The sequence below is a fragment of the Mustela lutreola genome, chromosome 11 (assembly GCF_030435805.1).
Source record: "Mustela lutreola isolate mMusLut2 chromosome 11, mMusLut2.pri, whole genome shotgun sequence".
Lineage (NCBI taxonomy): Eukaryota > Metazoa > Chordata > Mammalia > Carnivora > Mustelidae > Mustela > Mustela lutreola.
Window position 1 is genome coordinate 16,603,374 of NC_081300.1, and position 26,982 is coordinate 16,630,355.

Consider the following 26,982-nt stretch of genomic DNA (forward strand, 5'->3'; position numbering starts at 1 on the left):
GCACAGGCAGGGGGAGCAGCAGGCAGAGGCAAAGGAGAAGCAGAGTCCCCACTGAGCAGGGAGCCAAACTGGGCTTGATCCCAGGACCCGGGGATTATGACCTGAGCCTAAAGCTGACGCATAACAACTGAGCCACCCAGCGCCCCTACTGATACACTATATTTTAAAACAATGGACAGGGGTGCCTGGGTGGCTCAGTTGGTTAAATATCTGCCTTTGGCTCAGGTCATGATCCCGGGGTCCTGGGATCGAGCCCCACATCGAGTTCCCTGCTCTGTAGAAAGTCTGCTTCTTCCTCTCCTACAACCTGTGCTTGTGTTTCCTCTCTTCTTGTCAAATAAATAAAATATTTAAAAAAATAAAATATAGTGTATCAATAGAGAATTTGAAGTTCAATAAGGTCAACAGTTGAGGAAATAATTGTCATTGAAAACATAGTTGGGGGGCGCCTGTGTGGCTCAGTGGGTTAAAGCCTCTGCCTTCGGCTCAGGTCATGATCCCAGGGTCCTGGGATCGAGCCCCACATCGGGCTCTCTGCGCGGCAGGGGGCCTGCTTCCTCCTCTCTGCCTCCTCTCTGCCTGTGTCTCTGCCTACTTGTGATCTCTGTCTGTCAAATAAATAAATAAAATCTTAAAAAAAAAAAAAAAAAGAAAAAGAAAACATAGTTGGTTATAGTTCCCAAGAGGGGAAATACTACACCATGGCAGGGGTGGAGGGTGGAGGCGGATGCAGAGGGAAACTGCTAGGGTAGGTCCAGAGGCAGAGACAGAGATGGAGGGGAAGAGCGTGGGCGAGGGCCTTTCTGGTGGTTTCTGTGGGAAGAAGTGGGTAAGGCAAGGGTGTCAGGTTTAGGATTGGCTAGTTGGAATGATGTCAGCAGGGCCAGAAACACAGATGGTGCCCTTGATTGTCTGGGACTTGCCCTGGGGTGATTAGGGCAAGGAGATAACGACACAGACACGCAGATCGCGAGAGCCCAGTGAAAGAGGTAGATGAGGTGTGGACTTTGGATTTGACCAGTGTGCTCACGGGTGAGTTGTTTACTCTCTCCGGGAAATGGCTGACCCTGGGAGGGACAGTCCTCCCAGGGTCAACAAGACCCCAGCATTGGAATGCAGAAAATAAGACACATGGTTAACACACCAGTGTTTAGACAGAGAGATATTTCACATAAGAATCTAGACTTAGGACTTCTGTGTATGAAGAAGGAGGGTCTTGAGATGCCACAGCTGTGTCTGGGTATGGCCACAGCAGGCAAGAGCTGAGCGGCTGCCTTCTCAGGGGAGGTCTGAGAGCCCACAGATGCCACAGTCCTCACCACTCCCTACTGCCTGCCTCACTTTTTTTTTTTTTTAAAGATTTTATTTATTTGAGAGATTGAGAGTGCGCGCGCACACAAGTCAGGGGAGAGGCAAACTCTCCTGCTGAGCAGGGAGCTCATTGAGGGGCTCAACGCTGGGACCCTGGGATCATGACCTGAGGTGAAGGCAGATGCTTCACCGACTGGGCCACCAGGGTGCCCCTGCTTCCCTCCATGGGGAGGGATTGAGGGAGAGAAGCAGACTCTGCTAAGTGTGGAGCCCTATGCGGGGTCCATCTCATGACCCTGAGATCACTACTTGAGCCAAAATCATGAGTCAGTCGCTCAACCCACTGAGCCACCCAGGTGCCCCTCTTTTCTTTTCTTCTTCTTTTTTCTTTTTAATGTAGGCACCACACCCATTGTGGACCCCACTGCAGGGCTTGAACTCATGACCCTGAGATCAAGACCTCAGCTATCAAGAATCAGATGCTTAACCAAGTGAGCCACCCAGGTGCCCTCCGCAAAATGAAAAATCTTAACAATGACAAAAATTATCATTCCTTTTAAAGGTTGAATCATAACCCATCATACTGATATACCACATTTTGCTTATATATTCACTGTCAATAGAATATTTGTGTTACTTCCAGCCTTTGACTATTGTGTGACTAATGCTGCTACGAACATGGGTATGTCAGTTTGAGTCCCTGATTTCAGTTCTTTTGGATATGTACTCAGAGGTGGACTTTGCTAGGTCATGTGGTGATGGCTCTATGTTTAACATTTTTTTGAGGGTCTTTCATATTATTTTCCATAGTTTCCATTTTATACGCTCACCAGCAATGCCCAAGGGTTCCCGTTTCTCTACATCCTCATCAACCCTTGTCATATTCTGGATTTTGTTTTTATAGTAGTTATCCTAGTAGGTGTGACGTCGTATCTCATAATGATTTTGGTTCACAGTTCCTAAATGTAGGAATATATATATTTCTCCTTCAAACAATTCCATGCGATAGATGGTATTCCCATTTTACAGATAAATAAATGTAGGTTTATAGAAATCACACTGCTTTTAAGTGAGGGTGGCTGATCTAATTCAAGATGTGTTGATTTCATTCCAAGCCTACTATGTTGACTCCCCATGTGCTTTATAAGTAATAGGTGCTTTGACTTCTGCTGAGCATGAATTAAATTAAATGTTGAATCTAGCCATGTGACTGGTATTCAGAAAAGTAATGCTTTAACATAATCTATGAGAAACATTTCATAACCCAGAGCAAGTTCACTGTCTCATTCTTGCCTTCTGCTAAATGCAGAATATTCCAGCCAAATGCTGTGCTTACTTTGAGAATGAGCAAATTGAGGAAAATCTCCTGACACTTTTTAAAAGGGTTTATTTATTTATTTTAGAGAGAGAAAGAGAGAACTCAGGCGGAGGGAGAGGGAGAAGCAGACTTGAGTGCCCGATACGGGGCTCCATCTCATGACCCAAGCCGAAACCAAGAGTCGAGCTTAACAGACGGTGCCACCCAGGCGCCTCCTGACAATTTCCTTTTACTTTCTTTCTTTTTTTTTTTTTTTTTAAGATTTTATTTATTTATTTGACAGAGAGAGAGATCACAAATAGGCAGAGAGACAGACAGAGAGAGAGTTGAGGAGAAGCAGGGTCCCTGCTGAGCAGAGAGCCCTATGCGGGACTCGATCCCAGGCCCCTGGGATCATGACCTGAGCCGAAGGTAGAGGCTTAACCCACTGAGCCACCCAGGCGCCCCTCTTTTTATTTTTTAAACAAGATTTTATTTATGTATTTGACAGAGAGAGAGAGAGAGAGTGCACAAGCAGCGGGGAGGGGTGGAGGGAGACGGAGAAGCAGACTCTCACTGAGCAGGGAGTCTGTCTCGGGGCTCAATCCCAGGACCCCAGGATCATGACCCCAGCCAAAGGCAGACATTTAACCGACTGAGCCACTCAGGCATCCCGACAATTTTCTTTTTAATGAAAGGAAATGGAATATTGGAATGTCCCAGAAGTCTTCAACAAGACAAAAGATTTTGAAATATTGGCATTTCCTCCATATTGGTGGGTACACAGCTAATAGAATCCTAACTGGGTCCTGTGGGAATTTTTTGACAAGTGAAGACCTTTCCTGTGGGGTAGACCCAACAGGCCTTTCTCCTACACATGCAAAAAGAAAATCTTCCCTATGGATGCCTGAAATTCTATGTCACTGGCTTTCAGTAATTATTATAAAAGTAAAATATGCAAGTATTATAGACACAGTGGGTACAATTACCCTTCCTATCACCCTGTCGCATTCCCCAGGGATCACCACTATTTCTTGGTCACCTTTCCCATGGTTTCTACGATTTCAAGCGAAGTGCCTGCACCCGCGCATACACACAGACACACCTAATGGGACCACGTTATATACGCGTTCTACAATTTGTTTTTATATTTTATTTCTATCAGCAACAAATTTTTTTTTTTAAGATTTTTATTTACTTGAGAGACAGTGAGAGAGAGAGAGAGAGAGAACACGAACGTGGGTGGGGAGGGATAGGGGAATCTGAAAAAGATTCCGCACGGAGAGCAGAGCCTGCCTCGGAGCTTAATCACGCAATCGCAAGATCATGACCTGAGTGGAAACCAAGAGTCTGACGCTTAACCGACTGAGCCACCCAGGTGCCCCTCTTATCAGTGACATCTTTCTTTCTTTCTCTCTCTTTTTTTTTTAAGATTTTATTTATTTATTTGACAGACAGAGATCACAAGTAGGCAGAGAGGCAGGCAGAGAGAGAGGAAGGGAAGCAGGCTCCCTGCTGAGCAGAAAGCCCGACGAGGGGCTCCATCCCAGGACTCTGGGATCATGACCTGAGCAAAAGGTAGAGGCTTTACCCACTGAGCCACCCAGGTGCCCCTCAGTGACATCTTTCTGTGTCACTTTCTATCGGCAGAGTGGAATATCCATAGCATAAATATAGCATAGTTCTTTTTAGGTATTCCCATGTGTATAGAATTTTAGGTTTTTATCTTTTTCAATGACAAATACTACATACCCTTAAAGATGTGTCTGTGTACTTGTGCTAATATATTTCTGTGCTTATGATATTCTGTTAAGCTTTGCCCCCTCAGTACATTCCTTTTGAATATGTGTCTTCAAATCCATCCACAAGAATTGCTGGGTACCTGCCCTATACTGCTTCGGCTCTGAGCTCAGGGTCGGAGGATAATGCCGAGACTATAAAATAAAAAGGAGGGGCGCCTGGGTGGCTCAGTGGGTTAAGCCGCTGCCTTCGGCTCAGGTCATGATCTCACGGTCCTGGGATCGAGTCCCGCATCGGGCTCTCTGCTCAGCAGGGAGCCTGCTTCCTCCTCTCTCTCTCTGCCTGCCTCTCTGCCTACTTGTGATCTCTCTCTGTCAAATAAATAAATAAAATCTTTAAAATAAAATAAAATAAAATAAAAAGGATACTATGTCACCATGGGGGAAACAAACAATTAATTGCGGAACAACTGTGGCATTATGATTGTGAGACATGCTAACAAGCGGAACCATCTGGTACTACAACAACATAGGGTATTGGAACTGACCTAGCCAGACAGCTGAGGAAAACTTCTCTGTAGAACTTCCCACTGAGCTAAGACACTGAAAAAAAGCTGTGGGGTTAGGAAAAGCTTTCCAGGAAGAGGGAACAGCTTATGCAAAGGCCCTGTGGAAGGAGGAAGCACAGTGTATCCAAGAAACATGGCTGACTAGCGGAAGCTGTTTTTCCTGGTCTTGATAGAGCTGGAGGGCAGGTCAGGGCCAAACATTCTAGGGTCTCCCAGATTTTGTTCTTTATCCTGGGAGCCAAGAGAAGACCCTAGCATTTTTTAAAAAAGATTTTATTTATTTATTTGACAGAGAGATCACAAGTAGGCAGAGAGGCAGGCAGAGAAAGAGGGGGAAGCAGACTCCCCACTGAGCAGAGAGCCCAAGGCGGGGCTCAATCCCAAGACCCTGAGATCATGACCTAAGGCAGAGGCTTTAACCCACTGAGCCACCCAGGCGCCCCCAGACCCTAGCCTTTTAAGCAGGAGGAGAGTGTGATTAGGTTTGAATTTGGAAATGATCTCTTTGGTTGTGCGGTGTAGAACAGACTGACAAGAGGGAAATGTGGATGATGAGAGACTGACGTGTGGAGAAGAGAGATGGTGGCGTACATTCCGTAGATAGAGTCCTATCTACTGTAGAGTTGGTAGGTAAACATCCCAGCTGCTTCCCCTTTCTGTGGAGCAATTCTAAGACGTGTCCTATATCAACTCTCGGAGAGGACCCAATATGATCAAACTGCAGTTGCCTAAAGCGACAACCCACCCATGAACACGCACTAAGTGCTTCATTGCCTTCCCTGTTAAAATCTTTGGAGAAAAAAAAAAAAAAAGACTTGGACGCTCAACAGACTGAGCCAATCAAGTGCCCCTTATTTTTAAACAAAATTAAAACAAAACAAAACAAAACAAAACAAAACGATTTTATCCATTTATTTGACAGGGAGAGACACAGTGAGAAAGGGAACCCAAGCAGGGGGAGCAGGAGAGGGAGAAGCAGGTTTCCCGCCAAGCAGAGAGCCCAATGCGGGGCTCGATCCCACGACCCCAGCATCATGGTAGATGCTCAATGACTGAGCCACCCAGGTGCCCCTTTAAACAAATTTTAAACATTTAAATTTATTTTTTGAGTCATTTCTGCACCCAACATGGGGCTGGAGCTTACAACCCCGAGATCAAGAGTCGCATGCCGCACTGACTGAGCCAGCCAGGCGCCCCGATGACAACCTGGGCTTCAGCCTTGGGAGCAGGAAGAGGAGCGGTGCCGTCCACTGAGCTGGGAATGCGGAAGGAGGGTCAGTCTCGTGTGAAGCCCGCAAGTGCGCTCTATTCCTTGTAGAACCTAGCACTGTGCCTCTTTTCTATCACCCGATGCTTGATGCTTGGTGAAGCTACGTGTAGCCACAGCTGGCCACATAATTTGGGGGGTCTGGTACAAAATGAAAATAGGGAACCTTGTTCCAAAAATGTTTAAGAATTTTTTTAAAAAATGTTCTTTCTTTCCTTTCCCCTTCCTTCCTTCCTTCCTTCCTTCCTTCCTTCCTTCCTTCCTTCTTTCTGAGGGAGAAAGTGCGTGAGAGAGAACCCAAGTGGGAGGTGGAGGAGCAGAGGGGGAAGCAGCCTCCCCGCTGAGCAGAGAGCCTGATGTGGGGACTGGATCCCCGGGACTCCAAGATCATCCCCTGAGCTGAAGGCAGACCGACTAAGCCACACCCAGGTGCCCCCAAATGATTAAGAATTCCAGGGTGGCAAAACATGAAGCCAGTTAGGGGCTCTAGGGTTCCTGGGAAGATGCAGAGGCCACGCCCCTGTGAAGCCCGCCCAGATTCTGGCTCTCCGAAGACAGCAAGAGGATCAAGTCTGGTTCTCACAGAGCTCATAAACTGTGGGGTCAGAGGGATGTAGAGACAGTTATAAAAATTATCCTTATCTTTAAGAGATCCATGCTAAATATTTGCTGATAAAATGATCAGATATCTGGGTTTGGGCTAAAATAATCCTGAGAGAAAGGGGAAGTGGGTGGAGGGTGTATTTAAAAGGCCATTGTCATGAGTTAATCATTGTTGAGGCTAACGATGGGTCCAGGAAGAGTCCGTATAATAGTCTCTATATTTTGGTATGTGTTTGGTATTTTCTCTAATTCAAACAAATTTTGAAAGAGAAGCAAGTCGTAATGGTATCCTATGAAAAATTCTGGCACAGATGCTAGAATTTGGAGATTATTTGCACGCTGTATTCAGTCCAGCCTGACTCCAAACTAAAAGCATTTTTGAAATTCATATATTCCAATTTGGAATTTGTGTATGTATGTATACAGTCTCAAAAAAGAGCAGAATGGGTTTCTTTCCCCAGCTTTATTGGGTTTTAACTGACATACAACATTGTGTAAATTCAAGGTTGTACAATGTGGTGATTTGATCCACGTGTCTTTCTATTGAGAAATGATTACCACGGGGTGCCTGGGTGGCTCAGGCGTTAGGCGTCTGCCTTCGGCTCAGGTCATGATTCCAGAGTTCCAGGATGGAGGCTCGCATTGGGCTTCTCCCTCTCCCACTCCCCCTGCTTCTGTCCCCACTGTGTCTCTTTCTGTCAAATAGATAAATAAAATCTTTTTTTTTTTTAAGATGTATTTATTTATTTGACAGACAGAGATCACAAGTAGACAGAGAGGCAGGAAGAGAGAGAGGAGGAAACAGGCTCCCACCTGAGCAGAGAGCCCAATGCGGGGCTCGATCCCTGGACCCTGGGATCATGACCTGAGCTGAAGGCAGAGGCTTTAACCCACGGAGCCACCCAGGCGCCCCTAGATAAATAAAATGTTGAAAGAAAGAAAGAAAGAAAGAACGAAGGAAGGAAGGAAGGAAGGAAGGAAGGAAGGAAGAGAGAGAAAGGAGGAACGAACTCGTGACGAGCACTAGGTTACTTGCCATTGGTCTACCCTCCAAGAAACTGGGGCCAGCTGGAGGCAAGGTCTTGGTCTCATTCTCCTTCTATTTTTGTTTTGTTTTGTTTTGTTTTATCATGGTAAAAACCCAAACCACCAGGTTGACCATATCAGTGTCTATCATTTCAGTGCGCCATGCCATAGCGGTAGGTACATTCACACTGCTGTGAATCACATCTCCTGGACTTCTTCAGCTCGCAGGACTGAAACCCTGTACCTACTAGGTGACAACCCCCCTTCCACCTCTGTCCCAGCCCATGGCCGTTCCCGCCCACCATTCCTGGAGAGGGTGATCACCCTAGATACCTCATGGAAATGGAATTAGACAGTTTTTTCATTCAGTTTAAAGAACCAGTGCTCAGCAGACCATCTAGCCGCCTAAAGGACCCCACTAAGTCTCCACGGGAGGGGATGAATGGTCTTACTGTCCTGTCTCCCCCTGAGGTGTTGACATTTTTCACCTTTGCGAGGGTGAACACGCCATCTTGGGCTACCTGGGACTTGCCCTGCAGGACTGAAAGTTCTGCGTCCTGGACAACTCTTCAGTCCCAAGCAAACTGGGGAGACTGGTCACCCCATCTTAGCTAGCTCGCTATGCCAAAGAACGTAGCTTAACCGAATGATCCAGGGGGGAGCGGGAATTAGGAGGCTTCCTGCGAAGCTAAGTTGATTCTTTCCAAGGAAAAATGTTTCTCAGGACTTGGGTTTATTTTTCAGAGCCTTTGGCCACAAGGGTCAGTCTTTTTTGCCCAGAATTGGTATCCCCTCCTCTCTGAGGCCTCAAAGAGAGATGAGTGGATGTAGGTGAACCTGACTTCTCTCCCTCAGCCAATCATAGGGCTCAGATCCTTCTCTGGGGCAGAGCCAGATTCTGTGGGGTCTGGGACTTAGATAATTTGGGGGTCATCTTTAAGAAAATCACAGATATAGATAGCCATGGGGACATGTTACTAGGGTCCTTTGTAGGGCCCCAGAAGGTTTCAGGCAGTCAAGGGCCCTGAGGTTTAAGGTTCCTTGGCTTCATAGTAAATCTCTCTTCTTCCCCATGCTTTTTTTTTTTTTTTTTTTTTTTAGAAATTGAGGTTAAATATACACAAAATAAAATTAACTGTTTTAGTTAGTAAGTTATTTGTCAGAGAGAGAGAGCACAAGCAGGGGGAGCAGCAGGCAGAGGAGAAGGAGAAGCAGCCTCCCCACCGAGCAGGAAACCCCCCCCCCCAAGTGGAACTCGATCCCAGGATCATGACCAGAGTCAAAGGCAGAAGTTTAACCAACTGAGCCACCCAGGGGCCCCTTAAGTTCCTAAACATTTTTATCATGCTGAAAGTAAGCTGGGACCCAGTGAGTGGTTTACCCCCTTCCCCACCCCCACTAGCCATCCCTCCCCCGGCAACCACCCATCTGTGGCTGTGTCTGTGGAGTAATCCATCCAGGACGTCACATGTACGTGGAATCATACAACATGTGACCTTTTGTGTCTGACTTCTTTCATCTGGTGTATGTTTTCAATTATCATCTGCATCGCAACAGGCGTCTGGACCTCATTCCCTTTTAGGAGTAAATCATATTGTGTTGTACAGACGGAACACTCTTCAAGTTCTGGCTTCTCCATATTCTTGCCAGTACTTATTCTGTTCCATCTTCAAAGAATTGTAGCCATCCCGGTGGGTAGGCAATGATACCTCATGGTAGTTTCCCTTATGCACTTTTTGTTTTCCATTCAATTCAACATTTTCTCTGACTTTTGAAAACATCTCAGAAACCACCAATTATGTAAATTTTTTCTGATAAATAATAGTCAACAATAAAGCATTTACTCTGTGTGCTCTCAGTGGGGATGTCAGCCCCCAAAGATCTAAATGACAGGACATGGGTATGAGCTGGGAAGGTCTGTCTTTGGGGGACAAGTTAGGACCTGGGAGTCACTGATACTCTCCAGTCCTGGATTTGATGTTGACACAGTTGGACCTCCATCGTCTCTCAGACACTAGAATTGTTTGGTCCTTATATTAGTTTCCTAAGGTTACCAAAATACCACAGACTGGGTGGCTTAAGGAACAGACATTTACTTTTTTACAGTTTCAAGATCAAGTTGTTGATAGGTGTGGCTTCTGCTGAGGCCGCTCTCCTTAGTTTGTAGATGGTCATTTTCACATGGCCTTTCCTCTCTGCGCGTGTATCCCTGGGGTCTCTTCCTCTTCTTATAAGAACGCCGGCCATCTTGGATTAGGACCTCACCTGTAAGACCTCATTTAACTTCACCTCTTCAAAAGCCCTCTCTCCAAATACAGCCTTGATGAGCGTTAGGGCTCCAACATATGAATTTGTGGGGCACTCAGTTCAGACCTTCAAAGCATGGGCTTTATCATTGTAAAGATCATTGAAATCCATTTGAGAAGTTTTAAAAAACTGGAAAGTAGAACCTCAGACTTGTTGTCCGTGCCATCCATTGAATTGCTGAGTCAGACCAGATGGTGAGACATCTGGGTCTGTGCCCCCGGGGCAAGGAGAGGGTGACTTTCATTTTAGAGGCTACCCCCAAAGTCCTTTTATTTCTCTGGCACAGGTGTTTATGATGAGGATCAAAAATACATTTGAGATGATAAAGCCCTCTAAAAAGCAAGCGGTCATCATTACAGCTTTCTTGGCCGTAGGAAGCAATCTCAGCGAAGCCATGTAATTGTCAACTTTGTCACTAAATGCCACCGCCTCCAGTGCTTGACTTACAACATGTGCCACTGAATTAGTAATGAATCAGCTTGTCTGTGAGTGACAGAAAACCCCAAATAACAGTTGCTTAACAAGAGAGACAAATTGAAGAAGTAAGCAATCTGCTTCAAGAAGTCTTCAGGGACCAGTCCTTATGGTCCAGCATAGTGGCACCAGCATTCCCCACTTCAGGAGGCAAAAGGGATGACGAAGAAGGGAGAAAAGAAAGGTGGCGAGCCACACCAGCTTCGTAGCATCCATCCCACTGGCCAGAACTTAGTCACCTGGCTACACCTGGCTGCTCGAGGGGTCAGTAGACCTAAGCATGACGGTGGCCTTGTCCTCCAATACAATGTTTATTACTAGGAAAGATGAGAAAAACACATATTGCAGGAAACTAGGAGTCTCTGCCTTATAACGTGTCCCTCAGATCCGCCAGACTTGCGCAGCTCACCTTATCCAGGACCCCCCAGCGGATTCCTGAAACTGCGGGTAGTTCCCAACCTTATATACACTAAGGGTTTTTTTCTTGTACATACACACCTGTAACAACGTTTGATGTATAAATTAGGCACAGTAAGAGAGTAACAACAAAAATTGATTTAAAAAAATTATCGATTGGCTATAGCTTAAAGCCTAGTTGGCTATGTGCGGTTGCTCGTCCTAAGGTCTCAAGTTTGTAAGCTTGACGCACTTACACAGTTAGCTTTTGGTTCACTTCCTTTTTTTTTTTTAAGATTTTATTTATTTATTTGACAGACAGAGATCACAAGTAGGCAGAGAGGCAGGCAGAGAGAGAGGAGGAAGCAGGCTCCCCGCTGAGCAGAAAGCCCAATGCGGGCTCGATCCCAATACCCTGAGATCATGACCTGAGCCAAAGGCAGAGGCTGTAATCCACTGAGCTACACAGGTACCTCGAAAACAGTTTTTATTATGTCACTGCGTGACGGGCACTCTGCTAAGCGTTTTCTCTATATCCGCCTAGTTAATCCTCAGAACAACCCTAGAGGCAGATAATTATTGTCCCCATTTTACAGATGAGGAAAACAGAGCCTCAGGAAAAGTACAGGGCTAGTGAATGGCAAAAATGAGATTCTGACTTCCTAGTGGCCATGTTTCTCTGCTTGCCTTTTTTTTTGCGGTGGTTGTTTTGCTGTCTTTTTAAAATACAGCCTCCAGTGGATGGGAGTAAAATTGTATAAATCAAGGAATCTTGAAAATATGTTCTTTGCAGTAATTTATTGTGCTCATGCTCTTCAAGAATATTCCTGGAAGTGTAGTTTATCTAAATGAAGCCTCTTCCTGGGAAAACTACTTAATCAGCTTCCGTGTCCCTAGGTCAAACGCTCTGAGTCAGCCCGCACTAATGACTGCTTTAATCGAAGGTCAGTTTAATTTATTTCCCTCCTGAACTGAGGTTCTTTGGCTGAGAACTTGAGGAATCTCAGACCTCACAACCTGAGAACTTCTACGCTACAAACTGGAAAATACAAAGAAGCACGACTGACCACTGGGACTTTAGGAGGGTATATCGAGAGACCTTCAAAAGGCTACAAACATGCACACCTTTCATTCCACCGAAACATTCCCCATTAAATGTACTTATGCATTGGATGGAGTGCTTGCCGATTTTTTTTTTTAAAAGATTTTATTTATTCATTTGAGAGAGAGACAGAGCATACAAGCAGGGGGATAGGCAGAGGGAGAAGCAGGCTCCCCACTGAGCCAGCCAGGATGTGGGGCTCAATCCCAGGATATGGAGATCATGACATGAACCAAAGGCAGATGCCCAACCCTCTGAGCCACCCAAGCGCCCCACATATTTTTTTAAAAATTTAGTTAAGTTATCTCTATACCTTATTCATGACCCCAAGATCAAGAGTCACATGCTTTTCTGACTGAGCCAACCAGGTACCCCTGAAATACCAGCATCTAAACATCATGGCAGACAAGGTCGTGTCAGGTCTAATCTGACCTCCAGTGAATTTTGCTCTATAGCTTAGTCCAAATTTTCTGTTTCTTTTTCCCCACGAGGAATCATTACTTCCTTAAACATGCCCAATTTCTCTCCACCTACAGAACAAGCATTGGCTTTTTTTTTCTTTTTCATGGGTCTGAATATCTCTTCCCAAGAAAAAAGGCACATCCACTTAGTAGCAGGAACCAACAGGGCACCTAGATGGCTCAATCAGTTAAGCCTCTGACTCTTGATCTCAGCTCAGGACTCGGTCTCAGGGTCCTGAGTTCAAGCCCCATGTTGGGAACAAAAACAAACCAACCAAGGTAGGGACCACTGAGATGGACAGAGACATAGATGCTAGGAGACTCCCTCGCCAGCCATGGAGCACGGCACCCCTGCTCTCCACGAGCAAGGTGCTGATTTGTGCCTCAGAGAACTTGGGAAGAACTCCACGATGTTTACACTGGAGCCAGCGATGATAGGTTGAAACTATGAATGCTATAGTGCCAAGAACACGGCACAGTAATTACCTATTGCTGCCTAAGAAACGACTCCAAAATATTGTAGCTTAAAACAAAACAAAAGTCATCATTGCAGGGCACCTGGGTGGCTCTGTGGGTTAAGCCTCTGCCTTCGGCTCAGGTCATGATCTCAGGGTCCTGGATGGAGCCCCACGTTGGGCTCTCTGCTCCACAGGGAGCCTGCTTCCTCCTCTCTCTCTCTCTGCCTGCCTCTCTGCCTACTTGTGATCTCTCTCTCTCTGTCAAATAAATAAATAAAATCTTTAAATAAATAAGTAAATAAATAAAATCTTTAAAAAAAGTTATTATTGCTCTTGGTTTCTATGGGTCATTGACTCTGCTCGACAGTGTCTGGCCTCAGCTGGCAACTGGAAAGCCTTCATCTGACGGCATGTTCATTCTCATGTCTGGGGGTTCGTGCCCAGGAGGCTGGTGGGTGGCGGGTGGCAGGGGTCAGGGACAAGGGATGTTCCTCAAAACATCCCCACTGGTCTCTGAACGTAGCTTGGGCTTCCTCACAAAATGGTGATTGGGTTCAAAGGGCAAGCATCTTGAGAAGGAGAGGGATAGAGAGACAGAGAAAGAGCCAGGTGGACACTGCGACTTTCTAAGACCCAGTCTCAGAAATCCCATGGCATCCCTTCTGCTGTGCGCCATCAGAGCAGCCATGGCCACTGCCCAGATACAAGGTATCGGGGGAAACTTTGCTTCTTCTGATGAAAGGAGATACAGTCCCATTAGAGGAAGAGCCTAGGAGACAGGATAAATATGGAGGTGTGGCTGTCTTTGGAAAACATAATCTGCTGTAGATGTAGGTGGCGCCCAACGAGTACTTATTGAGTAAATCTGTGAGTGCTGAACACTGGTCCTCAGAGAAGGTACAACGCAACTGACCATCAAGCCTGGAGTCACAGAACTCTTTTGCTTAATAGCACTCAAGACCAACTAGCTATACGCTTCTTAGCTGTTTGTGTGTCACCAATGGTCTGCTTTGGGAGAAGTAGTGTGCTTTGTCCAAGACCTTGGACAAGTTAGCTCATCTCTCCCAACTTCTGTCTCCTCTTATAAAATGGGATGATTGACCTGGTCAGGAAAATGTAGTCAACATCTTTGATAGAATGTAAAAGGATGGCTCCGTGTCCTTTCAATATCATATGGTAGCACTGTCCAGCCCAAGGCCCTCCCAAATTTTATTTAATTGTTTAGGAGATGTATTTTTATGGTCCTGCCATTTACAAAGGACTAATGGCCACATTCTCCGAAGTTCCATGTTAACTTGTAGTTTTCCAAGACTAGGGAAGGTACCTCCAGAGGTTATAGTTTTCCTGCCCCATAGACAGTAACCAGTTTTGTCTGTGGCTTAGAAAACTTATTTTAGGTTGCCTTTCCTGACTCACTGCAGAGACATCTGTTCCTCAAATTCTCCTTTGAACCAGCTTTACCATCCTCTTAGCATCCTTGTGAATTAGCTACATAAATAATTGACATGTGTTCATTCTATATTTGTCTGAGAGTCGGGTTTTTAGCTTTTTGAAAATTATACTTTGACAGCTCAAAGTCCTATGCATCATGGGTGGGAAAAGTAATTAGTGTCCTAGCTATTCATTGGAGGAAGTGATCAAAGAAGACCAGGACCACTTTATAGAAAAGACTTTTTACTGAAGAACTTTTGAAAAGATCTTGATAGATGTGAATACTTCCAGAACAGGGAGGGCATTTGAGGGCTGGGGCGTTGGGGCCGGGGCGTGGGGTGGGGGCGCTTCCTCTGTGCAGAAGGAGCAGTAAGCGGGGAAGTCAATGAACAAACCAGAAAGCCACGGTCCGGAGAGGGTAATAAATAACATTTTGAAACTAACCACATGAAAGCGTATTGATAACCTCACCACTTCACCAATTGTGAATTATGAAGACGAAAACCAGCAGTCGTTATGTACTTAAATTGTATTTGGTTTTCTTGGGCGCCTCTTTGTTCTTTTGCTTTTTTCCACATAGAGGAAGCAGCAATATGGTTGCTTCGGTTTATAGTGAAGTCTTGCTCTCTCTGCGCAAGGCTGCATGGGTGGCCTTTCCTGTGCTTAGTTTAGAAAGGAAATGAAATAGGGCTCTTGGTCATAAAGTTTTTATTTTTTCTCCTGGACTCTGCAGAGCCATCCAGTGCGGAAAGCCTGTGTCCTGTGTCGATGCAGGGGTTCGGATTACCAGCTAGACTGGTAACATACAGAAAAAAGAAGTCCTTTTCTGCCTTTGAAATCTTTCCTTCAAACTCATGAATTTTTTCTTCTGTATATTATGGAATGATCAAGGACAACACTGGGAAGCTGCGGAGGTGACCCCTTGCAGAGAGCCACAAGGAAGGGAGCCCTGTTTTGAAATGCGGACTTTAGATCCTCCCCTTTCTACTCTCCTTACTTGTGCTGCTGGATCTCGGCTTTCCGACACCGTTTCTTTCTTCAAATTGTAGTGAGCTATGTATAACATAAGCTGTATTATTTTAAACCTTAAGCGCACGGAGAGTGGCAGGGATGCACAACCATCCACCTCCAGAGCTCCTTTCGTCTTGCAAACCTGAAACTCCGGACCTGCTAACCAATACCCAGCGCCCCGCTCCACCCCGCAACCACCATTCCACTTGCCATCTCTGTAAATCTGACCACTTTAGGTACTCCGTGTAGGTGGAATCCTGCAATCTTTGTCCTTTAGTAAGTGGCTTATTTCACTGAGCATAATGTCCTTAAGGTTCCTCCACGCTGTAGCGTCTGTTAGAATTTCCTTCCTGTTCAAGGCTATATACTATTCCATCGTGTATGGCCGCCATAATTGTTTATCCATTCATCCCTCTGTGGGTGCTTGAGTTGTTTCCAGCTTGTGGCTGTTGTGAGTAATGCTGCTTTGAACATGGGCACAGATATCTGCACATTGCTTTTGATGCACCACTTTTTATTTTATTTTAATTTTTTTAAGTAGGTGCCACACCCCACATGGAACCGGATGCAGAGCTTGAGCTCATGACCTCGAGATCAAGACTTAATCTGAGATCAAGCGTTGTATGCTTAACCGACTGAGCCACCCAGGCGCCCCAATGTGCCATCTTTAAAAAAAAAAAAAAAAAAAAAGATCGGTGTGGTCCAGGAGACTGAGGCATGTTCAGTAAGCCCTGGGCCTTATAAGGGACTCTTGGAAATACTTTGTCCAGTCCTGATCCTAACCAGATTGCTACACATTTTCAGGAAGAGCACAGTCATAGGATTTGATGACATTTCTAGGTTGAATTGCTATTGCCTCCAGACCAACTATTTATGGAGACAAGAATCTGGGTGTTTGGGCAGTGGCTGTTGTAGCCTTCCTTGTATATTCCCCCAAATTTCTACCTCTCGCTCTATGAGTCCCAGAAGCTCCTGGCTATAGGAGGTGGGCGGGTGATGAAGCCAAGGCAACCTGATTATGTTTATAGGAATCTGAAGAATTCATCTCATGGCAAGATCTCCAACAGAAGCTCATTATGAGCCTCTGCTGCCGTGGTCCCCAGAACCATCGCGTTCCTGATTTCAACTCTGAGCTGCTCAGTATCATTCAGATAACCTCTTCCTTCGGCCTTCAGTTCCTGAGTCCATTTCTAGTGCTTTCTTTCTTCCTTTTATTTTTTAAAAATTTTATTTATTTGTCAGATAAAGGGTACAAGCAGGAGGAGCAGCAGGCAGAGGGAGATGCAGGCTTCTTGCTGAGCAAGGAGCCCAATGTGGGGCTGGATCCCAGGACCCTGAGATCATGCCCTGAGCCAAGGCAGACAGACGCTTAACTGACTGAGCCACCCAGGAGTCTCTTTAGAGCTTTCTATCAAAGAACTTCGACTGATAGGTTGTTCAAAGACTAACGATGCTTGAATTTCTTCAGGAAATACAGGAATGCCATAAAACTCAATTTGATAGGAACATGACCTATTTTATTATGGTCCATTTCTTTCAGCACTGCCCTGATAGGTATTTTAAAAATATGTCCGAACTGAAGCAAAATCTTTCCCTGTTTCCCTCTGTCTCTGCAAGTCTTTTTCTCTATGTTTATCTCTGGCTCTCTCTGTGTCTGTCTGTCTCTCTGTCTCTCAGAGGAGGAGGAGAAGGGAAGACTAAGTAGAAGGAAATAGCAGAGACTAATATTACAGGGCAGACTCTTCAACTGTATAAGGCCATGGAATCTTCCAGAAGGGTGCCTGTTCCTTGCTCCTAGGAACACATGCCTCTGCACGAGAGTGTGTTTCTGATTCACGGCTTCATTTACTGTCTGCAGTTTCTGGCATCTCCTCAAAGTAAAGATCCACCGGGGCTGGAAAGTTATTCCCACTCGAGGGAGAATAATTGTGCCTACGTTTTCCATGATTTGCTTTTTTTTTTAAATAAGAGAATTCCTCTAGAGTCAAAACTTCTTCAAATGCTCTAAAACCTCTCTTGTTTGAGCCGCAGCTCTGTGAGCTCTTTCTTCTAAAGAGCCACTTCTGGTTGCTCTTCCACAAAGCATTTTAAAACTTGGTGTTGGCCTCTTTTTTCTGGGCCACATCAAAGAGCACATATTGTTTCCTTTCTGAGAACAAAACTCTTTCATGGCAAGAAAGAACAAGAAACCGAGCAGCCAACCATCCCTATCAGGAAAGACACTGGTAACCCTAACAACGAAAAAGATCTGCTTCCCCTATCTCCACTCACTTTTTTGAAATTCAAGCCCAAGGACGGTGGTCTTGCCCTCCTGAATACGGCTCTACAGTAAAATCACGTTTTTCCACTTTAAAAACGCTTGATGAGCCTGGTTTAATAATTAACCCTCACAGGGCAGTTAGGAGCACCTATCACATATCAAGGATGAAATAGTAAAATCGCGAGTAGCAAAATCACAAATATTCCTCGAAGCTGCAAACGCTCTTGTTGTTCGACTCAGCCATGTCACTTGTCGAACTTGATCCTACACGTGTAAGACGTAGAGTACTGGCAATAAACACGATACATATGTAGGTGTGCAAAGTGACAGATATGGGATGTCATCTGTTGCAGCACCATTTGTAAGAGCGAAATATTGGGAAAAACCTGATACTCGTAAATGCCCTTGTATTCCATCTAGCCAATGGATGCTTTGTAGCTGTTTTTAAAAAGGGGGGTGGGATTCTTACACATCGGTGTGAAAAGATCTTGAAGACTTATTGTTAGGGAAAAAAAATTGTCTGCCGAGCAATGTGTATGCATTACTTCCTGACGCAGGATGTGCATTAGAATCACCTGGGGAATTTTTAAAATACTGATGGCTGGGTCCCCCCCTCCCCAGAGATTCTGATTTAAGCTTTTGGAACAGCTTGCCCAAATGATTTTAATGTCCAGCCAAAGTTGAGAAAAGCTGGCGTCTGGTGTGCCTCCATTTGTTTAGACAAGAAAAAATATATGGGTTTCCTTTTATAAGCTAAGATGATCTCTAGAAGGATACCCAAGAAAGCAGTCAGTGTTTACACTGAGGAGGGGAACTGGATATAACTTTCCAGTCTCATACCTTTCACCATTTGAATTTTATATCCTGTGAGCATATTGCCTACTTAAAAATATGTGGATGAGGGCGTCTGGGTGGCTCAATCCATTGGGCATCTGCCTTCGGCTCAGGTCATGATCTCAGGGTCCTGGGATTGAGTCCCGCATCCGGCTCCCTGCTCAGTGGAGAGCCTGCTTTTCCCTCTCCCTCTGCCACGCCCCCTGCTTGTGCTCTCTCATGCTCTCTCTGCCAAATAAATAAAATACTTGGGATCCCCGGGACACCTGGGTGGCTTAGGCAGTTGAGCAACTGCCTTTGGCTCAGGTCTTGGTCCTGGAATTCCAGGATCAAGTCTCACTTTGGGCTTCCTGCTCAGTGGAGAGTTTGCTCTTCCCTCTGACCCTCCCACCTGTCGTGCTCTCTCTAATAAAAATAAATAAATAAAATTAAAAAATAAAATCTTAAAAAAAAAAAAAAGAAATGCTTGGGATCTCCTACAGCTGATGAAGATGGAAGAGTGGAAAAACTCATGGATAGGGAGATTCAAGTTTACGGACACCAAGTGTATTCTTCCTACCTGGGACGGGTACAAAGGGGCTTGGCACATGTGGGACAGGGCATGCTGGTAATAGGCAAGGGGCATGGGTCTTACTTCTGCCTCAAAATATCTTCCCAACTCATCAGTTAGACTTTCACATGTTGATGCGATCTCTAGGGTCATCAACACGAATTTGATTAAGTTTATCATTGGTTCCAAGACATCTCCTCTTATCTCTTTTTCTCTGGTCATCTAAATTTAGGTGCTTAATCTGTAATTTTTTTTTTAAGATTTTATTTATTTATTTGACAGAGATTACAAGCAGGCAGACAGGCAGGCAGAGAGAGAGAGAGAGGAGGAATCAGGCTTCCTGCTGAGCAGAGAGCTCGATGCGGGACTCGATCCCAGGACCCTGGGATCATGACCTGAGCCAAAGGCAGAGGCTTCAACCCACTGAGCCATCCAGGCACCCCTGTAATGTATTCTTAATAATTCATTTCAATTTAGCAAACAGTTACTGAATGTCTCCCTATTCAAGGCACCGGGATACAAAACTAAGACGCTGTCTTATAGCAGGAGGGTCGGTAAGTTAACCAGAATTCAGTGCACTCAGTATGACCCTTTACATGCCTGTTCTGCCCACATCCTCCCTCTGAGCAAGAAGCCAGTTCTTCATTTAAGATTGCCTGAGATATAAATGAATGCATTGGGTGCCCTGAGGAGGGAGTGATTAATTTAGGTTTGGAGGAGAGTTTGGGGTAGAGGTTACAGTAGAGCCAACCACGGTGATATTTGAACTTGAACTTGAGGAGTGCACCATTTCTTTTTTCCTTCTACCCCCCAACCCCCTTTTTCTTTTAAGATTTTATTTATTTACTTTGAGAGGGAGAGAGCAGGAGCGCCCAAACGGGGTTAGGGGAGAGACAGGCAGAGAGGGAGAAGCAGACTCCCTGCTGAGCAAGGAACCCAACATGGGGCTCTATCCCAGGGTCTTGGGATAATGACTTGAGCCAAAGGCAGACGCTTAACAGACTGAGCCACCCAGGCACCCCAGGAGAGCACTATTTCATAAAGACGTACTACAAAGAATGAGAAACCTTTGTGAGAATTTGGAGATCAGGCCGGCACCTGGATCTGCCAGGACCTGAGTACTGGAGCCATGAAAGTGACCGTGAATATCATGTAAGGGTTGGGGGCTGCAGACGGATGGCCATGTGGTGAGCTGGCCCAAGACTCTGGGGTCAGACTATGAGGTGAATTGGGGCCAACTCCAGGGCAGTGAGCAGTCACCCATCCATCCATGCTTTGCAGGCATGGTGCTTGGATTTGCTGCCATTGGACTTGCATGGCACAAAGGTTGGTGCAGTGCCTGCACGGGAGCCCCCGCCGGCTGGGTGAGAAGCCTGTTCATGCTTCCATCACACCTCGCTTGAACACACTGGCCTCTCTGCTTTCCCAGCTCACCACAGATCGGAAACATAAAACAGCAAGTTTGAAAGGAAGTATGCTAGATGCAGGCAACTGGGAAGGAGACAGACAACGTACTAGACAGCCAGACGGTGCCAGGGCATTGGGTAACTCGTCCAACGGACTCTTGGCAGTAACCTCGGAGATCAACTGATGTCACCCGGCCCACACTGCGGACCCTCAAGATGTTCAGGTCACGACTGCTATGCTTGGTTTAAGAGAGCAGGGGCATGCGTCATCTGTCTGAGAAGGCTTCCATTAAAAACAAATGTTTTCAAGGTTTGACCCTTAAAGGGATACAGCAAACATTTTTTTTAAATTAATTTTTAGGGGGTGGGCACCTGTGTGGCTCAGTCACGGGGCGTGGACTCTTGATTTCAGTTCAGGTCAGGGTCTGAGGGTTGTGGGATCCAGCCCTGCATGGGGTTCCTGACTGGGTGTGGAGCCGGCTTGCCATTCCCCCCTCCCTCTGCGCTCCCCGGCCTCCTCAACTACGCACTGTCTCTCTCAATAATAATAATAATAAATTATTTTATTGTGGCAAGATATACATGACTAAAATTTACCATCTTCACCATTTTAAGTGTACAACGTGGTGGCAGTAGGTACACTCGCGATGTCGTGAAACCGTCAGCAGTATCTATTCCAGAACGTTTTTGTCATCCCCAACAGAAAATTTGCACCTATTAAACAATAAATTTCTATTTTATTCTCTCTTCCACCCCTGGTGACCAGCATGCCACTTCCAGTCGCTATGAATTTGACTATTTCAAAGAAATGGAATCACACAATATTTGTCCTTTTGTGGCTGGCTTATTTCACTCGCCATGATGTCTTCGAGGTTCGTGCCTGTGTCAGACTTCTCGTCCTCTTGGACGGACCACACTTACCCATTCCTCCGTCCACGGATACTTGAGCTGTTTTCACCTCTTGGCTCCCGTGAATGACGCTGGTAGGGACGAATATCTCTTTGCGTCTCTATTTTCAATTCTTGTGGGCACAGACCTGGAAGTGGGCTATGTGGCTAGGTGATAATATTATTTTTAATTTTTTAGGAATCCCCCATACCGTCTAAAAATAATCCTTTTATCTTTTCCTTCACTCACCTGCTCCCCATCCTTCAAGGTCCTAATCAAGTTTCACCTTTTCTAGGAAGTTCCCAGTTTTCTCCTGCACTTCCTTCTTGTAAACTGTGTGCTATGCAGCTTGGCAGCCGACGAACTATGCCCTTGAGTTATCCGGTCTTGGTCCCTTGGTTTAGTTGTATACCCCAGGTTCGACAGCAGATTCTCCAGGTGCCCATCGTGTCATGCTCAGATCGTCTGACTGCATCTAGCTCAGAGAAGAGGACGTGGCGGGTTCTCGGGAATAGCGTGGACGGATGGTTTGAAGGAACTTTGGGAGGAAGCATAGAGCCATAAATCTTCATCCTTGTGTTTTAGGGGATTTGGTGGATCGCAACGCTATTTTGGGATAGAGCCCAGCGGAGCCTCCCGCACACGAGGTGGAGGGCGTTAAATGGGAGGGGCCGACACAGAAAGCTCAGGGTTGGGTTGTCACGGGCGTTGAGCATTAAGGAAATAAAAATGAGTGAATCGCGGCCAACGAGAGTGGCTCTGTGGCCTAGGACAAATTATTTAACTTGTCTTAGTTGCCTGTCAGCAAAATGAGTTCACTGTACTGTCTACTTGCAAGCCCTTGATGAAGCCGAGCTGGGGCCTGTCCAGAGTCAGAAAACACTCGTCCCTCCCCTTCTCCTGCACAGATGCCCCTCCTTCTCCAGCCTTCTGGAAGGAAGTGGTCATTGGAGGTCTTAGTCTTCCTTCCCTTTCTTTCTTACTTTGTGCCTGTGTGTCTGAGAGCAGTGCTGGTGTTTTGAATATGTGGATTGTGTGACTATTCGCGGGGGGTGGGGGGAGGGAGGCCAGAAGATGAGGAGAAAACCGCCATTGAAGGGACAGTTTGCCACTTGCAGCTCTCCAGACACAGGAGGGATACGATGCCACACCGGGCCGCAGGGCCACATAGGCCCACAAAGGGCCACACGGGGCCACACAGGAGACATCAGTGGTGGTCAGGAGGCAGAAAGGGCAAAGTGGAAAGCATGGACCAGAGCCTTTACCGTGGTTTTCTGGGGAGGAATGCTCAAGGCAGTGTAAGCAGGGTAGACAGCTTGAGGATTGGCTGGTTTAAACATTTCCAGGTGCTCTGGAGCACAGGGGATGTCACTGGTGGTTTGGTCCGTAGGCGCTGGGATACTTGGGGGCAGAGGATTATTGCGTTCTGGAGTGTAAGGACCATTTAGAGGTGGGGCTTTGGAGTACGGGCTCTGTTTGGTTAGCTTGTGTAGGAAAGGAGTAGTCCCGGAGAGAAGTGGGCCAGCTTTCAGGATTGGCTGGACCAGGGAAGGGCAGTCTCTCCACAGTCAACAGGCCCCCAGGTGCTAGAACATCAAGAATGTGGAAAATTAGGGGCGCCTGGGTGGCTCAGTCGTTAAGTGTTCACCTTCGGCTCAGGTCATGATCCCAGGGTCCTGGGATCGAGCCCTGCATCCGGCTGCCTGCTCAGCAGAGAGCCTGCTTCTCCCTCTCCCTTCCGCCTGTCCCCAACCCCGCCGTGCTCTCTCTCTCTCTCTCTGTCAAATAAATAAATAAAATCTTAAAAAAAAAAAAAAAAAGGAAGGAATATGGAAAATTAGAATAAACAGTATGATACAGTTGGTGAGTGGCAAAGACGCTGTCAAATACAGCAGGCGTGTGACTCCTGTGCTCCCGGGGCCCTTGGCCCAAACCTGTCCTCACGGCTAAGGAAACACTTAATCTATGGGGGCTGAGAATAATAGTCATTAAGAAAATGGCCTCTCTTTCCCCAAATTCCCCAAGGATTCTGTCTTTCCTAGGCCCTATCAACTGTCTCCCCTCTGCTCTCCTTACACAGAAAGGTTTTAAACTCCTAAAGATAAATATCTCTGAGAGGTTAAGAAAATGACCTCAATGGGAAGAAAGTGAAAGCCTCGCTGGGAGATTTCCATGTAGGATGGTTCTCTTTCAAAGAGGAACCTTAAAAAAAATCAACAAGAGCACTAATAAATATCGTAATAAAACCTATTTTCAAATGAGTTGCAACTCAGCTGTAAAACGTCACTGAAGCTTAATCTTGAACAAAGACTTTGAAAAAATAAACCTCACTCCAAATTAGGAACGCCTGCAAATGTAGTAATTTCTACCTAAGAGGCTTTGTGTCCAAACATGTCATTTGAGAGGCCAGGCAGACAAAGGAGAATGCGCTTGGAAACAAGGCTGCCATTCAGCCCCGTGGCCCCAGGGCATTGGATTTCCTCCCTGGGCTCAATAACATTTTCAGCCACATTAGCCACCAGCTTCAGACCTGGTGGGAAGCAAATTTAAAGTGTCTCTTTTAGGGGAAAACAATAAGAATGCTGTATTTCACAAAAGAAAGGAATCCTATCACCCTTGGACCTGGAGTCTTAATGATTATCTTTGACAGTGGCTCCTAGATGTTGGATTTATAGACCCCTTTGGGCTGGCAAAGCTTATTCCAAAGGGGAGACACCCCAGATCTCCACTGAGGCCCAGTTCTTCCAGTAGCCTCGGAACAAATGTTTATCCTGTTCACCTTTGCATTCCCGGGGATCAGTCACAAATAAATAAATGATCCGAAAGCTTCAAGATACTGACAGTAAAGAGTAATAGATCAGAAGAGCATTCACCATTCATTCATTCGCTCGCCTGTTCATTCAATGACCAGATGGCTACGGACGGCTACCCCCACCGGGCACCTGAAGTCCAGAGTGAACAGAGATGTGGTGTGACACCAGAACTGGTGGCATCTAGAGAGGGGATAGGGGGATTCCCTCACCTTCAAGCAAAGGGGAAGAAAAACTTCCAGGAGGTACGGAAGAGAAGAGAAAGGGAAAGAGAGGGAGCCCTGGCACAGGACAGAGAACATGAGATTGGGCAAAAAAACACCAGATCAGGGCGCAGGGAGACTTCTGGTGAAAAACAAACCATCGAAAGAACCTAGGAAATGTTTTACTGTGAAGCAAGGCCTCCAATCCAGCCCAGATCCCAAGCTCTAAGGGGACGTGGTCGGGGGAGGAGAAATGGACATCTTTCTTTTTTATTTTTATTTTTTCAAGTGAGCCCTATGCCCAATGTGGGGCTCGAATTCACGACCCCGAGATCAAGAGTTGCATGCCCTACCAACTGAGCCAGCCTGAAGCCCCTGAAATGGGCTTTATTTATTTATTTTTATGATTTTAGTTATTTGTTTGACACACACAGAGAGAGACAGAGACAGCAAGAGAGGAAACACAAGCAGTGGGAGTGAGAGGAGAAGACACAGGCTTCCTGCTGAGCAGGGAGCCCGACATGGGGCTCGATCCCAGGACCCCTGGGATCACGACCTAAGCCGAAGACAGACGTTTAACGACTGAGCCACCCAGGTGCCCTGAAATGGGCATTTTTAAAAACTGAAAAACCATTGACCAGCCTGGCCCAATTTAGGAGAGCAAAGTCTCCTCTGCTTTTCCTTTCCTAATTTCAGGGTCAGGAAAAAAGACGAGATTCCATACCCTGATTATGTTGCATAACATGGGAAGAAACGAGTTTTGCAGGTGTCATTAAGGTTACTAATCAGTTGACTTCGAATTACTCAAAAGGGAGAGAATCTGAGTGGGCCTACTTGAAACACGGGGGCCCCTTAAAAGCAGAGAGTTTTACTGGGCTGATGGCAAAAGGGGAAGTCAGAGAGACTGATCGGGTAAGAAAGATTTGCTGTACCTTTGCTAGCTTGTGCTGTGCAAGGACCGGAGTAGCCCCCAGGAGCTCAGAGTGACCCCTGGTGGACAGCCAGCAAGGCAATGGCGACTTCCAGTCGTCCAGCCGCGTGGAGTTGAATTTTGCCAACAACCTCAATGAACTTGGACATCGTTTCTTCCTCAGGACCCGGCCCAGCCTCCATCTTGTTTTCAGCCAAGTGAGACCCAGAGCAGAGGACCCAGCTAACCCTAACCTACACCTGAGTTAACGAACAGGTGCTGTTTTAACTGGCTACCTTTGGGACATTTGTTCCCCGGCCATAGAATGAATGCAGCCTATCGGACACTGGGCTGGGTACTGCAGAGACAGTTGCTGCCTTCAGAATCTTTCTGCTTGTAGGGACCACACACGTGGGCTCGCGCAGGGAAATGCAGGAATAAAGGCCACATGAATCAGGCCTGGCGAGTCACAGAAGAGTCACGCGTGAGGCGGTCTGAGAAGAGGGTGTGCGGGCGCAGCGATGGGGCGTGGTGTCCGGGACAAGCTGGGTGGCTCTAGCTGTAACATCAACCCTCACATTTAGGTGATGCTGGGGCTCCCCAGGTGATCTACGGAGGGATGGGTACACACTCCCCACCCCCTTCTCTCTCTCTCTCTCTCTTAATCAGGTAGGCGCCACAGCCAGCCTGGAGCCCAACGCGGGTCTCGAACTCACCACCCTGAGATGAAGACCTGAGCCGAGATCCAGAGTCAGACGCTTAATTGACTGAGCCACCCCTCCCCTCTCTTTCTGGCATCAGAATCATAGAAAAAGATTCAAGAAGGAAGAATTTCATTAAGGAGGGGTTACAGGACTACCATCCCCCGTGTTGCTGAAAATTCACGGGCTGTCCCCTATGGTGTTTTATCACAGACACTCCTCACAGACTCTATCTGTTTCGCTGTAAAAGATGCTGCTACTGCCCGATGACCCCAAATTCTGTTTCTTTTCAACAGTACTTCATCAAAAGGCAGCACATTAAAATAAAAGGAATGTTCCGGAACCCAGGGGAGATGAAGCTGTCAGGCAGCTGAGGCAGGCCCTCTCTAGGGAGCAGACGAATTCCTTCTCTTTTTATCTCTGCAGACTCTTCCCCAGTGCCCTGATGGATGAGGAGGCCAGAGAAGGAAACAGGCCTACTGCGGACTTCTCCTCGGGAGGGTGAGGGGGGGAGCACAGGGGCGGGGGGGGGGGCAGTGGCAGATGGGGAGAGGGAAGGGAACACAGTGAGGTGCGGCCTGAGAGGTCCCCGGAGACATCACTTTCCGACGGGGGGACGTTTGCTTCCTGCCACTTAGCTTCTCCGAAGACCTTGATAAAAGGATGGTGAAGACACCCGCTGGCTTCTGCCAGGTCATCTGCTGTGCTCACAGCTGGCCCTGCTGTGACCGTGTATGCCTCCTCCTGATTCATGGGACATTCGCCCTCTTCCTTCCCAACCGAAAATACCATGGTAGAGGCCTGGAGGCCTCAGGCCATGGAGAAATAATCCAGAGACAGAAAATATTTCCATCTGCACAAACCAACGTCTTCACGTTCACTCGAGTACCTATCCTGAGGACCACCACGGCGTCCATGTTGGGGTCCCCCACCCCCACATTTACAGGTTGAAATTCTGACTCCTGAGG

The 26,982-nt window shown here is 46.5% G+C and overlaps 1 long non-coding RNA gene across 3 annotated transcripts in view; it reads right to left on the reverse strand.

Moving 5' to 3' along the window:
- Positions 1-26,982, reverse strand: part of LOC131811357 (uncharacterized) — a 45,424-nt gene that overhangs the window by 5,243 nt on the left and 13,199 nt on the right. The window lies entirely within an intron of this gene.